At 39.8% G+C, this 14,475-nt stretch overlaps 1 pseudogene; it reads left to right on the forward strand.

Moving 5' to 3' along the window:
• LOC129540463 (flavin-containing monooxygenase 5-like) overlaps window positions 1–14,475 on the forward strand; it is a 92,164-nt pseudogene that overhangs the window by 49,229 nt on the left and 28,460 nt on the right.

Below are 14,475 nucleotides of genomic sequence, written 5' to 3' on the forward strand. Positions count from 1 at the left end.
CTCAAAAATGACAAAATCATCTGTTTTCAAGGCAAACCATGCAACATCATAGTAATCCAAGTCTATGCCCCACCCACTAATACTGAAGAAGCTGAAGTTGACTGGTTCTATGAAGATTTACAATATCTTCTACAACTAACATGAAAAACAGATGTCCTTTTCATCATGGGGGATTGGATGCAAAAGTGGAAAGTCAAGAGATACCTGGAGACAAGACAAGTTTGACATTGGACTACAAAATAAAGCAGGGCAATGGCTACTAGAGTTTTGTCAAGTAAACACACTGGTCATAGCAAACACCCTCTTCCAACAACACAAGAGATGACTCTACACATGGACATCACCAGATGGTCAATACCAAAATTAGATTGATTATATTCTTTGCAGCTGAATATGGAGAAACTTTATACAGCCAGTAAAAACAAGTCCTGGAGCTGACTTGCTCAAATCATGAGCTCCTTATTGCAAAATTCAGATTTAAGTTGAAGAAAGTAGGGAAAATCACTAGGCCAAGGTACGACTAGGCCAAATCCCTTATGATTATATAGTGGAGGTGAAAAATAGATTCAAGGAATTAGATCTGGGAAACATAATCCTGAAGAACTATGGACAGAGGTTCATAACATTTTACAGGAGGCAGTAACCAAAACCATCCCAAAGGGGGGGGGGAATAATGAAAGAAGGCAAAGTCATTATCTGAGGAAGCATTACAAATAGCTGAGGAAAGAGAGGTGAAAGGCAAGGGACAAAGGGAAAGACATACCCAACTGAATCCAGAGTTCCAGAGAATACCAAGGAGAGATAAGAAGGCCTCCATAAATGAGCACTGCAAAGAAATGGAGGGAAAAGATAGAACAGGAAAGACTAGAGATCCCTTCAAGAAAACTGAATATATCAAAGACACATTTCATGCAAAGAGGGCCACAATAAAAAACAGAAATGGTAAGGACCTAACAGAAGCAGAAGAGATTAAGAAGAGGTGGAAGGAATACACAGAAGAACTGTACAAAAAAAAGTCTTAATGACTCAGATAATCACAATGGTATGGTTACTCACCTAGAGTCAGACATCCTGGAGTGTGAAGTCAAGTGGGCCTTAGGAAGTATTACTATAAACAAAGCTAGAGGAGGCGATTTAATTCCAGCTAAGCTATTTAAAATTCTAAAGGATGATGCTATTAAAGTGCTGCACTCAATATGTCAGCAAATTTGGAAAACTTAGCAGTGGCCATAGGACAAGAAAAGGTCTGTTTTCATTCCAATTTCAAAGAAGGGCAATGGCAAAAACTGTTCAAACTATCATGCAATTGTGTTCATTCCCCACGCTAGCAAAGTTACGCTCAAAATCCTTCAAGCTAGGCTTCAGCAGTACATTAACTGAGAACTTCCAGATTTACAAGTTGGGTTTAGAAAAGGCAGAGGAACAAGAGATCAAATTGCCAACAATTTTGGATCACAGACAAAGCAAGGAAATTCCTGAAAAACATCTACTTCTGCTTTATTGACTGCAATAAAGCCTTTGACTGTTTGTATCACAACAAACTATGGAAAATTTTTAAAGAGATGGGAATACCAGACCACCTTACCTGTCTCCTGAGAAATCTATAATAAGGTCAAGAAGCAACAGTTAGAACTGAATATGGAACAATGGGCCAGTTCAAAATTTGGAAAAGAGTTCGTCAAGGTTGTATATTGTCACCCTGCTTATTTAACTTATATGCAGAGTACATCATGAGAAATGCCAGGTTGGATGAATCACAAGCTGGAATTAAGGTTGCCAGGAAAAATATCAACAATCTGATAGGCAGATGATACCACTCTAGTTGAAGAAAGTAAAGAGGAACTAAGAAGTGTGGGTGCGATGTTTTACTGCTTTCTCAGAAAAGTCTCCTGGAGCTTAATCTTGCTCATTCTCTCTTCTTTGCTTGCTCTTCCCCCTGCCCTTAAGTCAGATGTTCTGGTTGACACATCAGCATTAGCAACATGCTGTCCTATGTGAAGAACAAACCCCCTTATCTTCAAAGACCTTTCTTTATAGCTCTCATGTGATTTCCCCTAGACCTCAAGGAGGTAGTCTTCTTAATCCCAGACTTCTGGTCTTTGCCTTGCTTTACTACTCTTAGTTAAAGTTTACAACGTAAGTTACCAATAAATATGTGCTCAGTGTTTTCTCCCAGAGTGTCTCTTCCTCAAACTCTCCCTGTGCTTTCGCTCATAATCCTGTGTGCTTGTGAGAATTATTCATTGTGATACCACCACAAAAAAAGCCTCTTGATGAATATGAAAGAGGAGAGTGAAAAAGCTGGCTTACATTAAAAAACTAAGATCATGACATCTAGTCCCATCACTTCATGGAATTGAAAAAGGGAGGAAAAAAATGAAAAAAAAAAAGTAGAAACAGTGACAGATTTTATTTTTTTGGGCTCCAAAATCACTGGAGATGGTGACAGAAGCCATGAAATTTAAAAAATGCTTGCTTCTTGGAACAAAAGATATAAAAAAACCTTGACAGCATGTTGAAAAGCAAAGACATCACTTTGCCAACAAAGGTATGTATAGTCAAAGGTATGGTTTTTCTAGTAGTCATATATAGATGTGAGAGTTGGACCATAAAGAAAGCTGACTGCTGAAGAATTGATGCTTTTGAATTGTGGTGCTGAAAAAGACTCTCAAGAGTCCTTTGGACTGCAAGGAGCTCAAACCAGTCAATCCTAAAAGAAATCAACCCCAAACAATCATTGGAAGGACTGATGCTGAAGTTGAAGCTCCAGTACTTTGGCCTCCTGATGCAAACAGCCTGCTGCTGCTGCTGCTAAGTCACTTCAGTCGTGTCCGACTCTGTGCGATCCCATAGACGGAAGCCCACCAGGCTCCCCCGTCCTTGGGATTCTCCAGGCAAGAACACTGGAGTGGGTTGCCATTTCCTTCTCCAATGTGTGAAAGTGAAAAGTGAAAGTGAGGTCCCTCAGTTGTGTCCGACCCTTAGCGACCCCACAGACTGCAGCCTACCAGGCTCCTCCATCCATGGGATTTTCTAGGCAAGAGTACTGGAGTGGCTTGCCATTGCCTTCTCCGGATGCAAACAGCCTACTTATTGGAAAAGATCCTGACACTGGGAAAGATTGAAGGCCAAAGGACAAGGGGACAGCAGAAGATGAGATGGTTAAATAGCATCACTGACTCAGTGGACTTGAATCTAAGCAAACTTCAGGACATAGTGAAAGACAGGGGAGTCTGATATGCTGCAGTCCATGGAATTGCCAAGAGTCAGACATGACTTAGCGATTGAACAACAAGATAAAGACGAACTATTCAGGACTATGTAATATAGTCCCCAAAAATCTAAATAAAGGTTTTTTTATAAAAAGATCCTTAGAATTAGAATGAGAAATTCTAATAAATGTGGCAAACTGTCTCAATAAAATCAAGGGAAGTGGAATGAAAAAGCAGATGAGTGAAACAGCTGAAACTGCACTTTAGAAAATTAATCCATCTGATCATAATAAAAACTAAAAGCCAAATATTCCTCTTAATTGTTACATTTCCATATTTATTTTAAAGATAAATCTATTTTTCATTATTTGTTATTGTTATTCTAATCATATCACTTTCCTATGATAGTTTTTCTTTTTTATTGATTTTTATTGGAGTATTGTTGTTTTCCAATGTTGTATTAACTTCTACTGTACTGCAAAGTGAATCAGTTATGTTTGTACATTGTTGTGCTTGTTTAGTCACTAAGTTGTGTTCAACTTTTGAAGCCCCATGGATCAAAGCCCTCCAGGCTCCTCTGTTCATCAAATTTTCCAGGCAAGAATACTGGAGTGGGTTGCCATTTCCTTCTCCAGGGGATCTTTGACTCAGTGATGGACCTCACCTCTCTGCATTGCAGGAGGATTCTTTACCACTGAGCCACCAGGGAAGCCCATACGTATACATCAATCCCTTCTTTTTGGGATTTCTTCTCCCATTTAAATCACCACAGAGGATTGTGTAGAGTTCCTTGTGCTGATGGTTTTTAAAAGTTCCAGAATCTTAAATTTTCTATACTTGCATATGCCCATTTTTGCTGTTATAATTTCTGAGTTTTAAAGCTGGCTAGGAAGGTTTCCTCTGCTCCAGGATTGTAAAAGATCTCTCCAAGATTTACCTGCATGATTCTTAGTTTTTTCCTTCTCTATTCTTAAGTCTTTTATCAATTTAGAATTTATTTTCAATCTGGTACCTGAAGATCAGAGTCTAATTTCATTTATATACTTATAGAACTCTCCCTTTACCCTCAGATTAAGTTCAAACTCAGTGGCTCTGAGTTTTTATTCTCCACTCTTTCCATTCAAGTTGCTTAAGCCAAGCTTAACTCCACACATTTTTCTATATATATACTTGGCTTTTCTATACCTATATTTTTGTTCACTCCTTTCCTTCTATTTCATTTTCAGTTCAGATTCGTCTGTATCTGACCTTCCTGGTTATTTATGAAGTTGCTCCTTCTTCCCTGCAACAGATGATTGTTAGGTCATGTGGCCCAATTTTTTCCAAGAATAGTAAAGGGAAGACTACTGAATGGACTAATGTTTGCCTAGAAAAAGACTTACACTCTGCCAATATAAATCGATGCCTTTGTCCTTACTCCTCTCTTGAGCATGGATTCAAAACCTCGAGGTAAAATTATTTAAGACACCAGTTTAGTCATTAACAAATATTTGAATGAGTACCTGGACTGATGCTGAAGCTGAAACTGCAATACTTTGGCCACCTCATGCGACAAGTTGACTCACTGGAAAAGACTCTGATGATGGGAAAGGTTGGGGGCGGGAGAAGAAGGGGACGACCGAGAATGAGATGACTGGATGGCATCACCGACTCTGTGGACATGAGTTTGAGTGAGCTCCGGGAGTTGGTGATGGACAGGGAGGCCTGGCGTTCTGTGATTCATGGGGTCGCGGAGAGTCGAACACGACTGAGCGACTGAACTGAACTGAACTGAACTGAACTTGTGTCAGGAGCCTTTTTTATAAGAAATGTATTTATCACAAATGTATTATAAATCTAACATGGGTATTGATTTTCCCTCCAAATGAAAGCAATTTAAATAAGCAGTGTGACAATATACAGCCTTGACGAACTCCTTTTCCTATTTGGAACCAGTCTCTTGTTCCATGTCCAGTTCTAACAGTTGCTTTCTGACCTGCATACAGGTTTCTCAAGAGGCAGGTCAGGTGGTCTGGTATTCCAATCTCTTTCAGAATTTTCCAGTTTGTTTATTTAAGTTTTCCACACTCTGCTTATTTAACTTATATGCAGAGTACATAATGAGAAACACTGGGCTGGATGAAGAACAAGAGGGAATCAAGATTGCCAGGAGAAATATCAATAACCGCAGATATGCAGATGATACCACTCTTATGGCAAAAAGTGGAGAACTAAAGAGTCTCTTGATGAAAGTGAAAGAGGAGAGTGAAAAAGTTGGCTTAAAGCTCAACATTCAGAAAACTAAGATCATGGCATTCGGTCCCATCACTTCATGGCAAATAGATGGGGAAACAGTGGAAAGTGGCTGACTTTATTTTGGGGGACTCTAAAATCACTGCAGATGGTGATTGCAGCCATGAAATTAAAAGACACTTACTCCTTGGAAGGAAAGTTATTACCAACCTAGATAGCATAGTAAAAAACAGAGACATTACTTTGTCAGCAAAGGTCTGTCTAGTCAAGGCTATGGTTTTTCCAGTGGTCATGTATGGATATGAGAGTTGGACTGTGAAGAAAGCTGAGCGCTGAAGAATTGGTGCTTTTTTTTTTAATTGGAGGCTAATTACTTTCCAATATTTGGTTGGTTTTGCCATACATTGACATGAATCCGCCTCGGGTGCACATGTGTTCCCCTTCTTGAACCCTCCTCCCACCTCCCTCCTCCCCTTATCCTCCCTCCAGGTCATCCCCGTTCACCAGCCCCGAGCATCCTGTATCAGGCGACAAACCTGGACTGGTGATTCGTTTCACATATGATAATACATATGTTTCAATGCCATTCTCCCAGATCATCCCACCCTCACCTCTCCCACAGAGTCCAAAGACTGTTCTATACATCTGTGTCTCTTTTGCTGTCTCGTATACAGGGTTATCATTTGCATCTTTCTAAATTCCATGTATATGCATTAGTATATTGTATTGGTGTTTTTCTTTCTGGCTTACTTCACTCTGTATAATAGGCTCCAGTTTCATCCACCTCATTAGAACTGGTTCAAATGCATTCTTTTTAATGGCTGAGTAATACTCCATGGTGTATATGTACCAAAGCTTTCTTATCCATTCGTCTGCAGATGGAAATCTAGGTTGCTTCCATGTCCTCCCTATTATAAACAGTGCTGCAATGAACATTGGAGTACATGTGTCTCTTTCAATTCTGGTTTCCTCGGTGTGTATGCCCAGGAGTGCGATTACTGGATCGTACGGCAGTTCTATTTCCATTTTTTAAAGGAATCTTCACACTGTTCTCCATAGTGGCTGTACTAGTTTGCATTCCCACCAACAGCGTAAGAGGGTTCCCTTTTCTCCACATCCTCTCCAGCATTTATTGCTTGTAGACTTTGGATAGCAGCCATTCTGACTGGTGTGAAATGGTACCTCATTGTGGTTTTGATTTGCATTTCTCTGATGATGAGGGATGTTGAGCAATTTTTCATGTGTTTGTTAGGCATCTGTATGTCTTCTTTGGAGAAATGTCTGTTTAGTTCTTTGGCCCAGTTTTTGATTGGGTCATTTATTTTTCTGGAATTGAGCCGCAGGAGCTGCCTGTATATTTTGGAGATTAATTCTTTGTCTGTTGTTTCATATGCTATTGTTTTCTCCCATTCTGAAGGCTGTCTTTTCACCTTGTTTATGATTTCCTTTGCTGTGCAGAAGCTTTTAATTTTAATTAGGTCCCATTTGTTTATTTTTGCTTTTATTTCCAATATTCTGGGAGGTGAGTCATGGAGGATCCTACTGTGATTTATTTCAGAGAGTGTTTTGCCTATGTTCTCCTCTAGGAGTTTTATAGTTTCTGGTCTTACATTTAGACCTTTAATCCATTTTGAGTTTACTTTTTTGTATGGTGTTAGGGAGTTTTACTGTGGTGTTGGAGAAGACTCTTGAGAGTCCCTTGGACTGCAAGGAGATCCAACCAGTCCATCCTAAAGGAGATCAGTCCTGGGTGTTCATTGGAAGGACTGATGTTGAAGCTGAAACTCCAATACTTTGGCCACCTGATGAGAAGAGCTGACTCATTTGAAAAGACCCTGATGCTGGGAAAGATTGAGGGCAGGAGGAGAAGGGGACGACAGAGGATGAGATGGTTAGATGGCATCACCAACTCAATGGATATGAGTTTGGGTAAACTCCGGGAGTTGGTGATGGACAGAGTGGACTGGCATGCTGCAGTTCATGGGGTCGCAAAGAGTCGGACACGACTGAGCAACTGAACTGAACTGGTAGCAATTTGGTAGGAAGTGAGGTAGAAGGAAGGCTAATGATGATTAATGACTATGTTTTTCAAACGTGAATGCATAATAATATATCATTTTCTTCCTCAATTCTAAATAGTTCAAAATAATTTTTAGCAGTAAGAGATTATTATAGCACAGAATGCAAGATTACATACATTTTCAAAATTAAACATATCTACAAAAAAGGGAGCACTGAAGTGACTACTAAAACACTTAGTACAAAATTACCCCTCTCTTCTGTTAGAGGCAAAAATTGGATATGCACAGATTTGGGGGAAAATGCAAGCTGACTTCAACCCCTTCTCATATGTATTTCTTTGTTTTTATATATTTGATTACTTGGGATTTGGGGGGTTTTATACAGATTTTTAAGTCAGCATCCAGCTATCAGTGATGACCTGCCAAACCACATAATTTCTGGAAGAGTCCAAGTGAAACCCAATGTGGAGGAGTGCACAGAGACAGACGCCAGTTTTGATGATGGCAGCACAGAGGAGACTATTGATGTCATCTTTGCCACAGGATACAGATTTTTCTTCCCTTTCCCTAATAATTTGATCAATGTCACCAATAACAAAGTGTCCCTGTATAAATTCATGTTCCCTCATGACCTGGAGAAGTCAACACTGGCTGTCATTGGCCTTATCCAGCCACTTGGCATCATCCTACCTATTGCAGAACTCCAGTCTCGCTGGGCTAAACGAGTGTCAAAGGTATGTCAATAAAGATTGGATAAATTCCTCATATTTCAGGGAAAATTAGTCTTCAGTTTCTTCTTGCCACTAGCCATCTCCTTTCAATATTTGGAATCCTGACAGACTCTGAACTGTCTCTTCTAGGACAAAATCAACTACTCTTGGTGGAGAACGTGTTGGCAGATATTGCCCAGAAGGAAAGGGCAATGGAAAAACAGTAAGTAAATAGTAACAACTAGTTTGGAACCAGCATAGGGATCATGGAATCCCTAATCCAGGCTCAAAATCCATGCTTCATCTCAATTATGTGGGTTTTTTCTCCATATCCTAAGTAATTATGCAGCATAAAACCAGATATGAATCTTAGTCCTCTGAGTTATACAAAAATTAATCATACTTACTCTCTTTAAATCATATTAAATCTGAATTTCACTCTTTAACTCAGTCTTTACTGGTTGTTTCTTCTATGATCTTACCAGAATCCAGGAAATTTATGTAATCCCCCCAAATATGGGAATATTCTCTGATTTTCATATTGCATTCCTTACTGGAATCCTCATTTTCCAGATCTAAAGTGCACTCTTGAAATCTGGAAACTTTTGACTTTTCTGCCATAATTAGGATGAAGAGATCTTTCCTGAGGATGGGTCTCCAGTTAAGATGGGCTCAAAGTCTAAACTCCCCAGGAATTCAACACAGTTATCCCCTCTGAAATCTTGCCTTGGGCTCCCAAACGCTTTCACACCACTCTTCTATATCACACACTACATGAAATCTCTCCCTCTCCCATCTTGTTGCCTTCAAAGATATGTCATCTTCTCCCTGAGCCTAGAATTTAAGCAAACAAGTTAGAAGTAGAAATTACAGGGAAGCTATTTCTTTGACATATAACAAAAAATGTCTGAAGCAAGGAACTATAAAAGGCTCAACTACTTTGATAGAATGGTAGAGATGAGTAACACAGACAGAAAATATACAAGTTAATATTTTAATTACCTCACCACATCATTTTAGGATTTTAAAAATTGTAATATGTTTATATGTATGTCCAAAATTCATTCTCAGTAACCCACTCCAATTTATACTCAGTTTTACAAAAGTTGTAACACAATGAAAACCATTAGTTGAAGTATTCAAGTACCATTCTCATCAATACTTGTAATAAGAAGTGAAATGTCTCTAGTTAATTCATTAAAAATCTATTTCATGCATATTATGGGAAGGTACATTGCTAAGCATTCCCAATATGACAATGGAGAGTGATGCAAAATGGTAACCTTGTAGTTTCTTCATGTGTAAGAGTACCTAAAATAATTCTGTTCTCAGATGTGAAGGCTATAAACTTCATGTTGTTGTAAAGGTCCCATATCATGGAACAAAGGTTCAGATCACGCGGAAGAGGTGCCAGCTCTCACACATCTCTAAGATGGCATTTTGTGTGTTTTTGCATCAGGAAACACACCATACCCTGCCCCCTGTTGTACAGGTGTGCACAGGACCACAGATATTCTATAAAACACATTTATGCATGTTAGAAAACATCACTCCTTCCTCAAGACTCTTTATTGCTGTATGTGAGAAATAAAACTATCATAATGAAAATCAAGCCCATAATATAAGTAGGGCCTTTAGTGTTTTTCAGTCCTTGGATGTTCATCATGTTGAAGCATATGGATCAAGGCAGAGTCAGACAGACAGCTGCCATTTCCCCACAGTGCTGATCCCTGAAGCAACTACAACCACTGCATCCCTACCCCATTGCAGCCACCAAGCACCTGTGGCCAAGTTCTTAGTGACTGGTTGACTATCCACCCCCCAATTGACAGCATGCACAGAGGGTCTAGAAGTTAAGAGTTTTCTATCCCACCCACACAACCCACAGGGAAGTACTTAACTGGATTACAATCCTTCATTTACAAAATACATTTCTTAGAACGTAGGGATCACTGTTAAAACCAACCTGCAGTTCAGTCTCCTTTAACAGTCAAAAATGAATGGACAAGAGCATGGAAAGTTGGGTTCTGTGAACACTTTGCCATTTAGTGGCTGAAGGGAGCAGGGTTTGTCACTTGGCTTTCTAGCTCTCAGTTTTTTCCCCATCTGAGGTGAATGGAAGTAAACTGGTAGCTTTCAGATGATGCAAAGCTCTGTCTTCCCACTTGTTTCAGGTATGTGAAGACACCCCGCCACACCATCCAAGTGGATCATATTGAGTACATGGGTGAGATTGCCACCCCAATGGGTGTGAAGCCCAACCTGCTATTCCTGTTTCTCTCAGATCCAGAACTGGCCATGCAGGTTCTTTTTGGCCCATGCACACCATACCAGTACTGCTTGCAGGGGCCAGGGAAGTGGGCTGGAGCCTGAAGAGCCATCCTGACCCAGACAGAGCATATGATCAAGCCCCTGAGGACTCAGATTACTAGTCAGGACAATCATTCATCCTTAACACTCTCTTGGATAAATATGGCACCCGCTGGCCTTGCATTACTAACTGCTGGCTTAGCATACTTCAGATATATTCATCACCGTAAATGGAAATAAATGAGTAAACATTGAGGAGAAAAAGCATGTAATAGTTTCTACTCATCTTGGATCATTATGTTTAAGCCAGTAACACATGTATAATGTTACTTAGTATTACCATAAAATGAACGTGAAGTCGCTCAGTCGTGTCCGACTCTTTGCAACCCCATGGACTGTAGCCTACCAGGCTCTTGTCCAAGGAATTTTCCAGGCAAGTGTACTGGAGTGGGTTGCCATTTCAGTCTCTAGGAGATCTTCCCAACCCAGGGATCGAACCCAGGTCTCCTGCACTGTAGGCAGACGCTTTACCGTTTGAGTCACCAGGGAAGCCCATAACTGTTATATAAAATATTATCTAGATATACTTTAAAAATAGATTTATTTCTTAAAAATAGGTTTATTTCTTAAAAATAGGTATACATTTTGCTTCTACAAGTAATATGAATGTCTAGGGAAAGCTTATCATTAAAAGGAATTCTATGTAAGCCCTAACAATGCTTTGCAACATAAAGTATACCCAAATTAGTTTCCCAAAGCTCAATTATCCTTATAGAAATTTATAAATAAAATACTACTTTATCATTGTATTTTCAGTGTTATTCTTTTCTTTCTTCCAAGTAAATTACATCACATTTTCATTCATAATTAAAGCTGAAGTTTTTATTTTTATGTTTACAACATAGGAAATAAAAATCAAAAGGAAAAGTATTTTAGACTTTAGTTTCTCAGAAACTAAAAATGTTTTCTGAGTACATTTTCAAACAATCTTTTTATTTTAAAGAAACAGCTAAAGAAAAAAAGTGCAGTGTATTACATACATTTTTATAAATTACTCTAACTTTCAGTTAATAAGCAATTATATAAGGATTATATAATTATATATATTATATTAAGATGAAGGCTATACTGATACCTAAGTACCAAATACAGCTACTAGTTGGTTGACCTGCTCCTTTGGCTCAGCCTTCAGAGCAGCCCTCGCCATGTGTTACGTAGGCGACTTCCTCACAGATGTCATTTTGGGGATGCCAGAAGAGTTCTCTGCTCCAAAAGAGTTTCTCCTCCTCCCGACTATGTGAAATCCTCCCAGGACTCAGCCTCTGTTTTTTGGCGAAATGGTACTTTTCCTGTCTGCTTCTTAAAATCCAAACTACCATGGAATAGGAGTATGAAAATTAAGTGGGGTGAGGCATGGGTATTTAGCAGCTGTGTGGCTGTAGTCATAAGTAAGGTCATCAGTTCAGTTCAGTCGCTCAGTCGTGTCCGACTCTGCGACCCCATGAATCACAGCACGCCAGGCCTCCCTGTCCATCACCAACTCCCAGAGTTCACTCAAACTCATGTCCATCGAGTCGGTGATGCCATCCAGCCATCTCATTTTCTGTCGTCCCCTTCTCCTCCTGCCCCCAATCCTTCCCAACATCAGAGTCTTTTCCAGTGAGTCAACTTGTCGCATGAGGTGGCCAAAGTATTGCAGTTTCAGCTTTAGCATCAGCCCTTCCAATGAACACCCAGGATTGATCTCCTTTAGAATGGACTGGTCCGATCTCCTTGCAGTCCAAGGGACTCTCAAGAGTCTTCTCCAGCACCACAGTTCAAAAGCATCAATTCTTCAGCGATCAGCTTTCTTCACAGTCCAACTCTCACATCCTTACAAGACCACGGGAAAAACCATAGCCTTGACAGGACAGGACCTTTGTTGGCAAAGTTATGTCTCTGTTTTTTAATACACTATCCAGGTTGGTCATAACCTTCCTCCCAGGGAGTAAGTGTCTTTTAATTTCATGGCTGCAATCAGCATCTGCAGTGATTTTGGAGCCCCCAAAAATAAAGTCTGACACTGTCTCCACTGTTTCCCATCTATTTCCCATGAAGTGATAGGACCAGATGCTACGATCTTTGTTTTCTGAATGTTGAGCTTCCTGTTTCACTTTCATCAAGAGGCTTTTGAGTTCCTCTTCACGTTCTGCTATAAGGGTGGTGTCATCTGCATATCTGAGGTTATTGATATTTCTCCCGGCAATCTTGATTCCAGCTTGTGCTTCTTCCAGCCCAGCGTTGCTCATGCTGGACTCTGCATATAAATAAAATAAGCAAGGTGACAATATACAACATTGACATACACCTTTTCCTATTTGGAACCAGTCTGTTGTTCGACGTCCAGTTCTGACTGTTGCTTCCTGACCTGCATACAGGTTTCTCAAGAGGCAGGTCAGGTGGTCTAGTAATCCCATCTCTTTCAGAATTTTCACAGTTTCTTGTGATCTACACAGTCAAAGGCTTTGGCATAGTCAATGAAGCAGAAATAGATGTTTTTCTGGAACTCTCTTGCTTTCTCCATGATCCAGCAGATGTTGGCAATTTGATCTCTGGTTCCTCTGCCTTTTCTAAAACCTGCTTTAACATCTGAAGTTCAGGGTTCACGTATTGCTGAAGCCTGGCTTGGAGAATTTTGAGCATGACTTTACTAGCGTGTGAGATGAGTGCAATTGTGTGGTAGTTTGAGCATTCTTTGGCATTGCCTTTCTTTGGGATTGGAATGAAGACTGACCTTTTCCAGTCCTGTGGCCACTGTTGAGTTTTCCAAATTTGCTGGCATATTGAGTGCAGCACTTTCACAGCATCATCTTTCAGGATTTGAAATAGCTAACCGGAATTCCATCACCTCTGCTAGCTTTGTTTGTAGTGATGCTCTCTAAGGCCCACTTGACTTCACATTCCAAGATGTCTGGCGCTAGGTGAGTGATCACACCATCGTGGTTATCTTGGTCGTGAAGATCTTTTTTGTACAGTTCTTCTGTGTATTCTTGCCACCTCTTCTTAATATCTTCTGCTTCTGTTCGGTCCATACCATTTCTGTCCTTTATCGAGCCCATCTTTGCATGAAATGTTCCCTTGGTATCTCTAATTTTCTTGAAGAGATCTCCTGTCTTTCTTATTCTGTTGTTTTCCTCTATTTCTTTGCATTGATCACTGAGAAAGGCTTTTTTATCTCTCCTTGCTATTCTTTGGAACTCTGCATTCAGATGCTTATATCTTTCCTTTTCTCCTTTGCTTTTTGCTTCTCTTCTTTTCACAGCTATTTGTAAGGCCTCCTCAGACAGCCATTTTGCTTTTTGGCATTTCTTTTCCATGGGGATGGTCTTCGTCCCTGTCTCCTGTACAGTGTCACGAACCTCCGTCCAAAGTTCATCAGGCACTCTATCTATCAGATCTAGTCCCTTAAATCTATTTTTCACTTCCACTGTATAACCATAAGGGATTTGATTTAGGTCATATCTGAATAGTCCAGTGGTTTTCCCTACTTTCTTCGATTTAAGTCCAAATTTGGCAATAAGGAGTTCATGATCTGAGCCACAGTCAGCTCCTGGTCAGAGATTGTATTAAATCAATACAATCTCTATCAAATTACCAATGACATTTTTCACAGAACTAGAGCAAAAAATTTTACAATTTGCATGGAAATACAAAAGACCCTGAATAGCCAAAGCAACTTTGAGAAAGAAAAGTGAAGCTAGAGGATTCAGGCTCCCTGATTTCAGACAGTACTATAAAGCTACAGTAATCAAGTCAGTATGTTACTGGCACAAAACCAGAAATATATGTCAATAGAAAAGGATAGAAAGCCCAAGTATAAATCCACTCATTTATGGTCACCTTCTCTATGACAAAAGGTGGAAGAATACCCAAGGAGAAATGACAGGCTCTTCAATAAGTGGTACTGGAAACACTGGAGAGCTACGTGTAAAATATGAAACTAGAACACTC

This window comes from Moschus berezovskii, chromosome 4, assembly GCF_049115385.1.
Source record: "Moschus berezovskii isolate FMDL1 chromosome 4, NW_MosBer_1.0, whole genome shotgun sequence".
Taxonomy (NCBI): Eukaryota; Metazoa; Chordata; class Mammalia; order Artiodactyla; family Moschidae; genus Moschus; species Moschus berezovskii.